This window comes from Podarcis vaucheri (genome assembly GCF_965113315.1).
Source record: "Podarcis vaucheri genome assembly, chromosome: 13".
NCBI classification, from domain to species: Eukaryota; Metazoa; Chordata; class Lepidosauria; order Squamata; family Lacertidae; genus Podarcis; species Podarcis vaucheri.
Genome location: NC_138751.1, coordinates 52,749,508 through 52,762,549, shown reverse-complemented (window position 1 = coordinate 52,762,549; position 13,042 = coordinate 52,749,508). Strand labels below are relative to the sequence as shown.

General features: G+C 45.5%; 1 long non-coding RNA gene across 1 annotated transcript; it reads right to left on the bottom strand.

Annotated features, from left to right (window-relative positions):
• Nucleotides 1–3,003: 3,003 nt before the first annotated feature.
• LOC309516410 lies at nucleotides 3,004–8,920 on the bottom strand. The gene is made up of 4 exons (XR_014212890.1): nucleotides 8,710–8,920; nucleotides 5,737–5,961; nucleotides 3,484–3,595; nucleotides 3,004–3,115 (listed from the first exon to the last, which is right to left on the bottom strand). It is a non-coding gene; the product is annotated as an uncharacterized lncRNA (long non-coding RNA).
• Nucleotides 8,921–13,042: the final 4,122 nt, after the last annotated feature.

The following is a 13,042-nucleotide window of genomic DNA, read 5'->3' as shown; positions in this document are numbered from 1 at the left end:
CTCCTCTCCTCGAGCCTCGCCGTCTGCAGCGCAAGTTGGACCTCCAATGCTCGGTATCTGTCTTCCAAGCTTGGACCAGCTCCACCCCCTGCGGCTCCGGCTCCTGCTGGGTCGCTCATGATGCCTTCTCCTGCACAGGCAGCGTACAGAGACTGTCGGACTGCTGTCAGGGGATGATTAGCTGCTTGTGCTTAAAATAGTGCCCCTTCAGAGTTTGTGCGACCCCACAAACCTCTGTGTGTGACAGAGCTCCTCAGACATGTCTGCTCTAGTCACTTGTAGAGTCCGACAGTGGCTGTCTGCGGAAGCGCTTCCAGCAAAGAAGTTCCTTAACGGAAACGCGTCTCCTGGACTCACGACGTGACAGCTTCCGGCGAAGCATAGGTCTCCCTGCAGTTGCTTCTGACACCTCCCCGCTATTTTCGCTCGAAGTGTCTCTCACCCCTTTCTCTCCCCTTCTGCTTCCTGCCTGGGCTGCTGCGTCTCTCTCAGCATTACTGAGATCCTCCTCCAGAGACCCCGCGCTCCCCCTACTGGTCCCTGCTTTAGCTGTTGACTCTCTCCCAGTCTCTGGGAGCCCTACCACTTCCCTTTCCTCCGATGTCAGTTCCCTGACATGTGCCTTCGCTTCTATTGGTGACAACCATCTTGGGGTTTTCTTTTCTAACAAATCCTTATATCTTATCCAAACATTAAACAATGCTTTTCTAACAATATGATTTTTAAACGCTTTATGTGCTTTTACTTTATCGTACCACAAATATGCATGCCAGCCAAATGCATTGTTGAAATCGTGGGGTGGTACAAAGTTATTTTGGCACCTGTTTCCACCGCGTCATTTTCCCCTTGCACAGTGTATGACGAAGGAGACAAAAGGTCTCAGGGACAAAGGTTACAGACAGGACACCGCTGACTACTTAGACCGCAAAAGGTTAGACAGAGGGAACGATGTTCCAACAGCCGTGGCTTGTCTGAGGGGGGGACTGTGGCTGCCTGCTGGTAGAGTGTGCTCCCTCCAGACCCCACTGTCCACTCCGCGATTATTCCTACACTAATCATTTAATATCACATTGCATTTCTTAATTAGTCAATAAACCATTCCGATGTTTCCTTCACTTAATTTTCATTTATGTTTACAACCACTGTTCAAACTTTCTTTTCTTTTTCTTTTTTATTTTTTTTTATTCAAAGTTATAACAAAACATATTTTCCAAAAACATATCCTTATTTCCCCCCATTTTTCCTCCCTCCCCTCCCCCCATAAAATCCATCCCCCACCCCACCCCCCGACTTCCCTCAGTTCCACTCTTTGGTTTCTCCAATATTGCTATTTTCTGCATGTTACAGAGTTGTATAGATCCTCCAACTGTTTAGCTAATTATTATCAGTAAAAAAATTGTCAATGTTTATTCAAAACCTGCCAAGGAGTCCAGTTCGCATTGTTGCGTGTTTAAATACTTTGTGAAAGGTTCCCATTCATCCTTAAAGTCACAGTTATCCTTATCCCGTAGTTTATTTGTCAATTTTGCCAGTTCTGCATAATCCATCAGTTTTTCTTGCCATGATTCTTTAGTTGGGGTTTCTTCAGTCTTCCATTCTTGTGCTACCAGAACTCTCGTGGCCGTTGTCGCATACATGAAGATGTTTTTCAACGTTTTTGGCAGGTCTTTCCCTACAATCCCCAACAAAAATGCCTCGGGTTTTTTAACAAATGTTAAATGGAACATTTTCTTCAATTCATTGTATATCATTTCCGAAATTTTTTTAATTACTTTACAATCCCACCACATATGATAAAATGTTCCCTCCTTTTCCTTACACTTCCAACATATATTTGAACTAGTTTTGAACATTTTCCCTAACTGCACTGGTGTTGTGTACCAGCTGTACATCATCTTCATGTAATTCTCCTTCAATAGGGAACAATCTGTAAATTTTAAGTCAGTTTTCCATAATTTAACCCAATCTTTCATCATAATGTTGTGACCTACATCTTGTGCCCATTTAATCATAACTGATTTTACCTCTTCATCTTTCGTCTCCCATTCTAATAGTATGCTGTATGCGGCCTTCAGTAGTTTCACTTTCCCTTCAATCACTTCCGTTTGAAACCTAGCTCTAGTATAACTAAATCCTTTCTTACTGTCTTCTTTATATTTTTCATGTAGTTGTCGATAATGCAACCAACTCTGAAAGTGGTCTTTGATCTCATCATAATCTCTTAATTTCCATTTTCCATCATGTTCCTTTAATAAATTAGCATATGTGAGCCATTTTCCTTTCTTTCCAAGTGGTTTGAACAGTAATGCTTCATGTGGTGAAAGCCACCACGGAGTTTTTTGTTCCAATAAGTCTTTATATCTCTCCCATACTCTCATTAATGATTTCCTGATTATATGGTTGTAAAAGCTTCTATGAATCTTCCCTTTCCCGTACCATAAGTATGTATGCCAACCAAATCTGTTGTCATGTCCTTCTAGTTCTAATGCCTCTTGCTTGTCCAATCTCATCCAGTCCCTGATCCATACCAAACAAGCAGATTCGTAATACGGTCTGGGAGGGCAAACCCGCCTCTATCTTTTACATCTGTAAGTATTTTATGTTTTATCCTTGGCCTCCCCCCCCCCGATAAATCTTAAAATCTTGTTCTGCCATTTTTTAAAGCATTCATCTTTCAGGATGACTGGTATTGATTGAAAAAGAAATAGCATTTTTGGCAACACATTCATTTTAATCGCTGATATTTTTCCTAACATTGAGAGATTCATTCTGCTCCATATTTCTAATTTTTTTTTTACCTTCGTCTTCATAGTTCTGGTGAAATATTTTCCCCTGGTATTATCCGCTTCCTGCAATTACATTTTCTGTTTCTGCCATCAGGAGCCATTATACGCCACATCCCAGAAAGAAAGACACCATTAGCTCAGGGCAGCTCTCCAGAATCCCCCTCCATAGTCTCGTATCATCTCCCAACATCCTGGTACCTCTGCAAAAAAAAAGTAGCTCTAATCCAGGATTTTTTTACTTCCTTTCACTGAGGGAACAGCAGCAGTTCTTTCAAACCCACTTGTGTATTTCAAGTCATTGACTTTTGGGAGAGGTTAACCAGGTAAAACTGCAAATGCATATATATCAAAAGAGAATTAAAAAAGGCTCGCCTCCCCCTGGGGCTATACAAGTAATCCATCAATTATTTCAGTGAGTGGGCCAGTCCTTTGTACGGTTGTTTCTGCTCCTCAGCAATCTTTAGTTTCGTTTTCTGCTCTCGGAGATATTTTAACTGCATCATTGTCTGCCATTAATCCCAGCCAGATATCCAGAACTCTACTCTTGGCCTTCTTCCAGACGTTATTGAGATGATACCTCTACGCTAAAATGATAGCTCCATTACGAATTCCTTTCATCTTTCCCTTAGTGATCATTGCCAGACTCATAGTCAAAATTTCAACAGTCCGTTTCATAATTAAGATAGCATCCACTTACATTTTCAAGCCATTGTATTTTGGTCATGATTAAACTCTTTCCCCAGATCAGTTCCTTCTCAGTGGCTGATTAAATTAGCAAGTTATTTTGTCTCTGCTGGTTCAGGGCATGCCTGTTAATTAAGTCCAAATTTTTATCTTAAAAAGCAGGTGTTCTCTGCTTGTGGCGCCGGCTTGGGAGAGTTGCCACAGCTGTGCAGTATACACCCAGCTCCCCCTGCCCCCTCTTCCTTCTGGACAGGCAGCAGGTATCGGACGATCTGCAGGTGGAGAGCCCCCCCCAACCCCAGGGGGGTTGGGAGGATAATTACTCCCATATTATCTTCTATTACCAGCACAGAAGGGCTCCAGTGTAATTGGCACAGGCGATCGCCATGGCAGACAAACAGGAAGTCCTCTTTTAAAGCCATGCAGTCAGACATGGTCTTCTGCTGCATCTCATAGTCATCTGATTGTTCCTGCCAAAGAACGGCTCTTTTGAGCTCCGCAGTGGGATGGGCTTAAATTCCCTGGGGTGGGTGTGACAGCTGGATGGGCGGATGAGGGGACGTTCTCTCCCTGGCGTTTGGTCTGTGACAGCCCATTCACATGTTCAGGGATTCTCCCCTCAAAGCAGTTCTTAGTGTCGAGTTCTCCCCTGCTTCTTTCTTCCAGGATCTCCTGTCGTCACTGTTGTGGCTGCTGCTGAAGCCACCCTTATAAACAGAACACATAAGACGAAGGAAAGATTTGCAGAGGGTGTGGAGAACCCTCTACAAGTTGAGCGTAAGTGTTCATGCTGTGGAGGCAGTTCTGAAAAAAGGCTTACACTAATAAGATGAGTTTGGGAACTGGGGGCCTTCCTACAGGGGTTGCTTGACTACAGTTCCCATTGTCCTTGACCACTATCCTTTCCCCCCTGCTTTTTTAATAAAAAGGAACAGCTTGAGGATTCCCCGGCGATGCCGTCAACGAGCTCCCCGCCGGCTGGCAGAAGGAAGAGGCATTGGGTGACGGTGGAAAGATGAATTCCAGAGCATTTGGATGTCAACTGAAGGACTGATTTCCACTTTCTGATTTTTCAGCTGCTGGAGCATTTGAAAGCTGTGATGTGATAAACAGAGGCTTTACAAATGTGAAGAGCGAACTTTTCCCTGTTCATCCTTTGGACACACTGGATAATTTTGTTGTTGCTAAATCAGGATAAGATGAATTTGTCTACTCTGAGAAATATTCCGGGGCTGCATGCACCGCTGAAGCTGCAGATGGAATTCCAAGCAGTGAAGCAGGTCCAGTGTCTTCCTTCCTAGTTCTAACTTGTCCCTGGATATCTGGAAAGGCAACTGTGACTGAATTGGTTTTGAGGATATTCTGAACGACCCGGCACAGAGTGAAGGAATGGGGGATCCTCATCTTTTGGTTGAACACAAACTTGGTTTCTTATAATGCGCACGTACTCCATCCTTCTGTTCATGGAAATGCTTCTTACCTGTGTCCCTGTAGGTACAAGTAAACCATATTAAACCATATTATCACCTACCTTGATGAAAACAAGCACATTAAATACTTAAATATATTACTTTTGTTCTATTAAATACTTAAATATATTACTTTTGTTCTATTAAATACTTAAATATATTACTTTTGTTCTGTGTTTACTGTCAGTAATGTCTTGTAACTGGGTAATTTTTTTAAAAATCAGGAAATATCTCTATTCAAGGCAATTACTGTTTCATGTCTGCAACTGTGGAACTGTAGACATTAAAAAGTCTATAGAAAGGGGACATTTTAGATTGAATGTTCTTGTTCTTTGCCATATATCACCCAGCTATTTGCTGTTTAATCTTTCTTTCCTTGTGCTTGATGACTTGACATGCCATCTTTTAAAAACACTGAATAAAACTTTCTATAAATGCAAACACACACACACACACACACACACACAACAAAAAACCAAGCTCCCCGCCAGGGCAAGGCAAGGTCTGAAGAGTTCGAGCTCTTGCAATTTGGGAAATGAGCCCTGGCACTAGAGGCAGAGATCAGCGCATCAGCACACAGCCTCTAAGACTCTCACCAGAGCGAGAAAACTTCCCAAATTAAATCAAAATAAGGAGAAAGAATTAAAAGAAATAGTGGAACAATTCTTTCAAAAAGTGTATTTTGCTGCCACCACGTGGCCATTGCTGGTTTCAGTTATCGCGTCACTTGAATTCAGCTTTCCGAATTAACGCTTCTGAGATTGTGACACCCTGATCCAAAATGCTATGCTACTCACCTTGGTGATATTCTGAAAGCAGCTCCGTGTCCAGCTTCTGACGCGGCTTGATAATAACGCATCAGGTCATGAGTGTTCAATTGGCGTACTTATAATCCAGGTATTGATTCAATGGACCACATTTTCTTAGATTGCTCTTGACACAGCAGACCTCACCAACTGATGCTGAGCAAAATGTTGGACTTCCAGCCTAGAACTCTGAGAAGAAGTCAAATGAGGTTTCTCCTGGCAGATCGGGACAACGATATCACTGCTTTAGTAGCCTCCTTTTTAAATAATAATAATAATAATAATAATAATAATAATAATAATAATAATAATAAATCATTAGTTTTCTCTTATAACACATAGACAAAAACACAAAAGAAAAGCATTACATTTGACACAACATAAAAACTTAATAAACACACACAATATAAAAGAAGATTTCCCCCCCTTCTTATTCCCTGGTGTATTTACATTGCTAAAAGACTTCCTCGACACCCTCCAATCTGGATTCCATCAAATTACATATTTAGCAGTTCCCAATTTCATATTTATAACATCAGTATCTTCTTTCATTACAAACTTCTTAACCTTACTTCCAATTGTCATCCATAATAATCTTTATTATTAATCTTTTTCTATCCCTTAGCCTAATCTGTTACTTCTAGGGATTTCCGAATTATCTTATCTTACAGTATCTCACTAAATATTTTTTAAATTTCTTCCAGTCTTCTTGTGTTTCCTCCTCTTTCTGGCCGCAGATTCTTCCAGTCAGGTTAGCCAGCTCCAAAAAGTCTGCCATTCTTCATCTGCCATTCTGAAGTGTAGGAGAACACTTCAATCTCCCAGGACATTCTATACAAGATCTCAAAATAGCTGTTTTACTGCAAAGGAATTTCAGAAATAGACTGGAAAGAGAAGCTGCTGAATTGCAACTCATTACCAAACTTAAAACCATGGAGAGACCTGGTCTGAACAGAGACATTGGATTCTTATCTCATTATACATGACTAAGCCATTTTTCACCTTCTCACCCCTTGCCTTTTCCTGTAAGACCTATTACAGTCGTTAAGAGTCGTCAACAGGCTCATCTCAGCTATCTGCCAATCTCCCATTCCCACCACCCTTCTGAGTAATACCCCTCCCCACTTTCTCACTATATAGAAGGATCTGGCAACTTCTGTTTCAGTGTATCTGAAGAAGTGTGCATGCACACGAAAGCTCATACCAAGAACTAACTTAGTTGGTCTTTAAGGTGCTACTGGAAGGATTTTTTTTTATTTTGACTATGGCAGACCAACATGGCTACCTATCTGTAACTGCCATTCTTCTATTGTCAGTATTTCTTGCAATTTCCCTTTTTTTTTTAGTAGCATCCTTTTTAGCCACAATCTTACCCAAAAGGTCCATCCTTTCAGGGAACAGACAGGGAGAAGCAGAATATCTAAGTGCACACAATCACAATGTGACCTTATGACCCTCAACAGCTTCACCCCTGTCCTTTTAATTATCCCAGTGACTTGCAATGTTTTAGACTGTGATGGCAAGAAAGGTATTTGATTTGATTTATCCAGGTATCCTCTTCAAAAATAATGCATTATCCAGACTCGTGAGGCAACCCAATGAGTCCCAGCACAACTTCCACAACTGCTTGAGGTCCCTCTTCCTTCCAAATCCTTGGTCTCTCTTCCCCTGACTACTCTCCTGACTTGGCTTCTAGCTGTTGATGTTACCTGGATGTCAAGACGGATGGATGACGCAGCGAGAAAACAACTAAAAAGGAGGCCAGCTGGTGGAGATTTATGCTATGGCTGCACCTCACCCACTGCAAATAAGGATGCTGTGTATTTCTGCATTTTTATGTTCTGTCTGTTGTACACAGCCCAGAAAGCTTTCCTTCAAATTGCTCTGTTAACACAGGGAGAACACAGGTAATTGCAGGGATAACACAGGTTCACCTGACCTGCTGGAGCTACAGCATGCAATTGAGAAATTGCAATTCCTGTCCCCAATTTGCACCCATTGCTATTACGTGGCTACATGGTTGTGTGAAGCCTCACTTGACACAATGCGCTGCTTGGTGGCTATGTTTTTTGGCTCTATGTCTGCATACAAACAATTGCTGTATTGTTTTTAATATTTGGTTGGAAGCCGCCCAGAGTGATTGGGGAAACCCAGCCGGAGGGGCAGGGTATAAATTATTATTATTATTATTATTATTATTATTATTATTATTATTATTCAGCAACTGTGGTATTAGATCATACAGGATCATTTGTGGATAATGCCCAATTCTGAATAATGCGAGCAGTTCTGCATATACTTGCCAGTGCTGAGAGTTCATTGTTTTCGAAATCCGCCAAAAGTGAAATCCCAAGACTATGAAGAGTTCTTCAACGAGGGAAGAACAGAATAAAAGACAAGGGTTTGATGTAAATGCAGCATGTTGCACTTTCGGATGTTTTTGAAACACCACCATCTGGCAGGCACATTAGGATTTTAAAACAACATGCCTTGCCATTGTGTGTGTCTGTGTAGAATTGTGTTCATGTTGCAACTGATGTACAAAACAACAAAAACTACAGAAGGTATAAAGGGACACCTGACCATTAGGTCCAGTCCTGGCCGACTCTGGGGTTGCGACGCTCATCTCGCTTTATTGGCTGAGGGAGCTGGCGTACAGCTTCCGGGTCATTTGTCCAGCATGACTAAGCCGCTTCTGACGAACCAGAGCAGCGCAGGAAGACGCCGTTTACCTTCCCGCCGGAGCGGTACCTATTTATCTACTTCTTGCACTTTGACGTGCTGTTGAACTGCTAGGTTGGCAGGAGCAGGGTCCGAGCAACGGGAGCTCACCCCATCGCGGGGATTGGAACCACCAACCTTCTGATCGGCAAGTCCTAGGCTCTGTGGTTTAACCCACAGCACCACCCGCGTCCCAGCAGAAGGTATAATAGGGTACAAAATCCAGCTTCCTGCTAATCTTACTTTTAAATAAATAAATAAATAAATAAAAGGCAGATTTCTAGTCCTTGTGGTCTTTGAAAACTTGAAATTGTGTAGACAACGCCTGATAAAGTCTCAGACACCAGACAGGTGACTGAATAAGAGTTTTGGGGGTTGTGGGTGGGGCTTTCACATCTTTGGAATGCCCAGACGGAACAAACTTACAATGCATCTGAACAGAATCAGAACGTTCTGCAAAAGGAGTTATGCAGATGCGCTCAGTTTGATCCCCAAGCATCTTTTCTTGGCAGTTTTAAAATGGCGTTAAATGTTTTTGCACAATCACTGGTAGGGCGGCACTTGAAAGAAACTCAGAGATTGTTTGGTGTGGAGAGTGCTCAGAGAGCACAACCAGGGCATGGTACAAATAACTATTATTATTATTATTATTATTATTATTAGCCTACACTAACCAGCAATTGCTCTGGACGGTCTCAAGGCAGAAGTATTTCCACAAACACAAATGGCTTTAGCCATTGAAGCCCCAAATCCATGCATATTTTACTTGGGATGAAACTCCATTGAACTGTTGTGATTTATTTCCAAGTAGAAGAAAGCCTCCAGATCAGGACTGAAAACAACCCTTTCCCCCCAAATGGTGCCCAAATTGCTTTTGCTTCGTATATACTGTATTTTATTGTATTGTATCTCACATTTAATTCCATAAAATGATGTTCATACCGCCTGCAATCCTGCATCAATTTAGAGCTTTTCCACTGCTTCCCAACCAGCATCCCTCTCTTTACACACGAGGTGTCCGCTGCAGCGGGCAAGGGCGGCCCTTCCCTGGGCACGAAGCAGTGAGCCATCTTAGCTGTGTTGCCAGGGGGTGAGATTCCTTTCCCGGCCAGAAGGGTAAAAGCAGGCGGAAGTTGGGCAAATAAATAAATAAATACTAATCTTTTTAAGATGCTTGAATGGAGTTGAGGAGAATTCTGGCTGAAGAAAAGCACTGCTGCTCCCTGCAAAAATCCTGATAGAAAAAGCACTTCAGCTTCCTGTTCCTGGTTCCAAGGAAATGGGCGTGAGGAAGCTGCAGGCTCACCCCTGTTCTAAAAAGCAGATGTGGCTCCCAGTACATTTGCAAGCACCATTCACAGTGTGGGTCCTGTATACCTAAAGAAGGGTTGCCTCCTGGTTCTTTAAAAACAGAGTTTTAAAGTTCCATCCTTGACAGCAAACTTAGAAGGATAGGAATTTAGGCTGCAAAACCTTCTTTTGAGCAAGTCCAGCCTTCCCTCCCTTTGCCCCACTTAAGAAAGAATCAGGCATCAACATGGGAACTTTAAAAATAAGCTTTATTTACTTTATAATCATGCATCGGTTCACATCAATAGTGGCATTAAAAACTGTGCAGGCAAAATAGTGTTATACATTTGCCGGAAACCCCCCCTCCCAAACCCTAGAAATACACAAAAGGTAGATTTTTGATTAATTGGGATATCAGTGAAAGTACAGGCTGCACAACTCTGCCAGACAAGGAATTCCTGGGCTGACTTTTGCAAACCAGGCTGGCCCGTCTAGCAAAGGGCAAATCTGTTAACACACCTGAGCTTGCTGGGCACACGACCCAAGGGGAAGTGGGGATGAGCCCCAAAGGTGTGGTGGGTACACAGCCTATGGTTTCAAGGGAAAGGTCTCTAGCAGGCTTTAGCTTACACGGGGCAGAAACGTAGTGAGATTTATTTTGTATTATTTCTCTGCACCATCACTCTTTAAAAAGAGGTTCCTTAAACTCTTTAATCTGAGGCAAGGAGGCAACAGCGAAAGGCTGAGGATCCAGGGTGGTCCCCTGAGTCCTGCTGAAAGAACTAATCTGTCAGTTTAGACTTCTGGGTTCCCTGGCATTTCCCATTGGTATCCTCTGGGACAACACTGCGCCTCTTCCACCACTGGCTATTCCTGGTCTGAGTTCGCGTGTGACGCTACAGTTCCCAGGTGGACACAGAGCACAACTGCGAGCATTAAAACCTCAGGAGCCACCAGCAATTTCATGCTCTGTGAGTTTGCCCAGCAGCATGGTGTGGCGATGCAATAATTGGGGAATCTGCAGGCAGTGAGAGCCCATTCACATGAGAGCCCATACTGTATCCTGCTTCCTCCACAGGGACAGGCCTCCAGGGATGAGGCTCCAGATCCGGCACCCGGGATGAAGAACCGAACAACATCCTGGCGGTTCCCGGCTGATGTCCCTCGCACCTCTTCCCCACTGCCCCTTTTCCGTGCGGACATGGCTCCTTCACGGCCCTGTTTGGCGCAGAAGCAGCAGCCAAGGTTTCCACCCATCAAAAACACTTATTCTGGAGCCGGGGGAGAATTTGGCTGCTGCTTCTGTTCTAGGCCGGTCGGGACGGAGCCCAGACACCCGAACGGAGCAGGTCAGGGTGGGGCAGCTTATAAGATCAGGTAGGAGGAAATGCCCCCTTCCCAGATACCCCACTGTCCAAACTGTGCTAGCGTGGCTGGGAGCTAGGAGCCTGCTGATGTCTCCGTTTTCTTTGCAGGGAGGGAGCCTTTCCCCAACATATACTTTGTTCTGGACAAATCCCTGGAGAGACGTGACGACCCTCAGGAACTGGGGCAGAGGGAACAAAGGGGTCCTGCCATAGTTTTTGGCCCATCTGAGGCCCATTCTCATATGATGTCCTGCTTCCTCCACAGGGCCACATCTCCAGGGATGAGGCTCCAGCACCTGCTCCAGGGACGAAGAATGAGATACCATCGTGGCGGTCCTTGTGGAACTTCTTTTGGGGGGTCATCAAAAAGGGGCAGTAGTTTTTCATCCGCCCCAGCCCCTTCTCATCAGATGCTTCCTGCTTTCTCCACAGGACCACGCCTCAAGGGATGAAAAACCCTAGCACCTAGAATCATAGAATCATAGAGTTGGAAGAGACCACAAGGGCCATCGAGTCCAACCCCCTGCCAAGCAGGAAACCTCTTCCCCACTGCCCCTTCTCCATGTGGGCATGGCTCCTTCCCGGTCCTACTTGGCGCAGAAAGAGGAGCCAAGGTTTCCCCCCATCAAGAACAACTCAAGAGTTATTCCGGAGCCGGGGGAGACTTGGGCTGCTGCCTCTGTGCCAAGCCGGCCGGGACGGAGCCCAGACACCCGTACGGAGGAGGTCAGGGTGGGGCAGCTTATAAGATCAGGTAGGAGGAAATGCCCCCTTCCCAGATACCCCACTGTCCAAACTGTGCTAGCGTGGCTGGGAGCTAGTAGCCTGCTGATGTCTCCGTTTTCTTTGCAGGGAGGGAGCCTTTCCCCAACATATACTTTGTTCTGGACAAATCCCTGGAGAGACGTGACGACCCTCAGGAACTGGGGCAGAGGGAACAAAGGGGTCCTGCCATAGTTTTTGGCCCATCTGAGGCCCATTCTCATATGATGTCCTGCTTCCTCCACAGGGCCACGCCTCCAGGGATGAGGCTCCAGAGCCAGGATTATTAACAAGAAACTATCATGAACGTTCCCAGCCCCTGACCCTTGCCTGCCTCACCCTCCGTCCGTTCCCCGTGTGGGCATGGCTCCTTCCCGGTCCTACTTGGTGCAGAAAGAGGAGCCAAGGTTTCCCCCCATCAAGAACACCTCGGGAGTTATTCTGGAGCCGGGGGAGACTTGGGCTGCTGCCTCTGTGCCAAGCCGGCCGGGACGGAGCCCAGACACCCGAACGGAGGAGTACAGGTTGGGGCAGCTAATAAGATCAGGTAGGAAGAAATGCCCCTTCCCAGGTCCCCCCTCCTGCCCCAGACTGGGGCTAGCGTGGCTGGGAGCCAGGCGCCTGCTGATGTCTCCGTTTGTTTTGCAGCGAGGAGAAGGTTCAGCCTGGGAGCCGCTGCATCATGGGACGGACTGGAGCCCAGACAAAGGCCTCTCACCCCAGAGGTACTGGGACAGGGGGAAGGACAAAGACCCCCGTACGGACGCAAAGTGTGGAAAGGCTCAGAGTTCAGGTAGGGGGAAATGCCAATTGAGTGCTGGAGTGGGGAGGGGAGCAGGCCTGTCTCTCCCCAGCCCCTCGCCCCCCTCCTTCCAAGCCAGGGGTCGGGTCATTATGTGCCCAGGCAGGAGCAGCGATCGTTGCAGCCAGTGGGCATGGGCAGCCTGGCAGGGGTGCTTGTTCTGTCCCCCTCCCTCCCTGGGTCAGCTGGCCAGACACCCTTGCCAGCACTCAGGCTGTCCCTACAGACGTTTGGGGCTGCTGCTCCCCCCGGGGGCCCTATGTCTCCACCGCAGGAAGGCCCTGTCTCCCCTGGCTTGCCTGCCCATGGGCTGCTGCCGGGCTGCTCTGTGCCAAACAAGGGAGGGAGCTGGGAA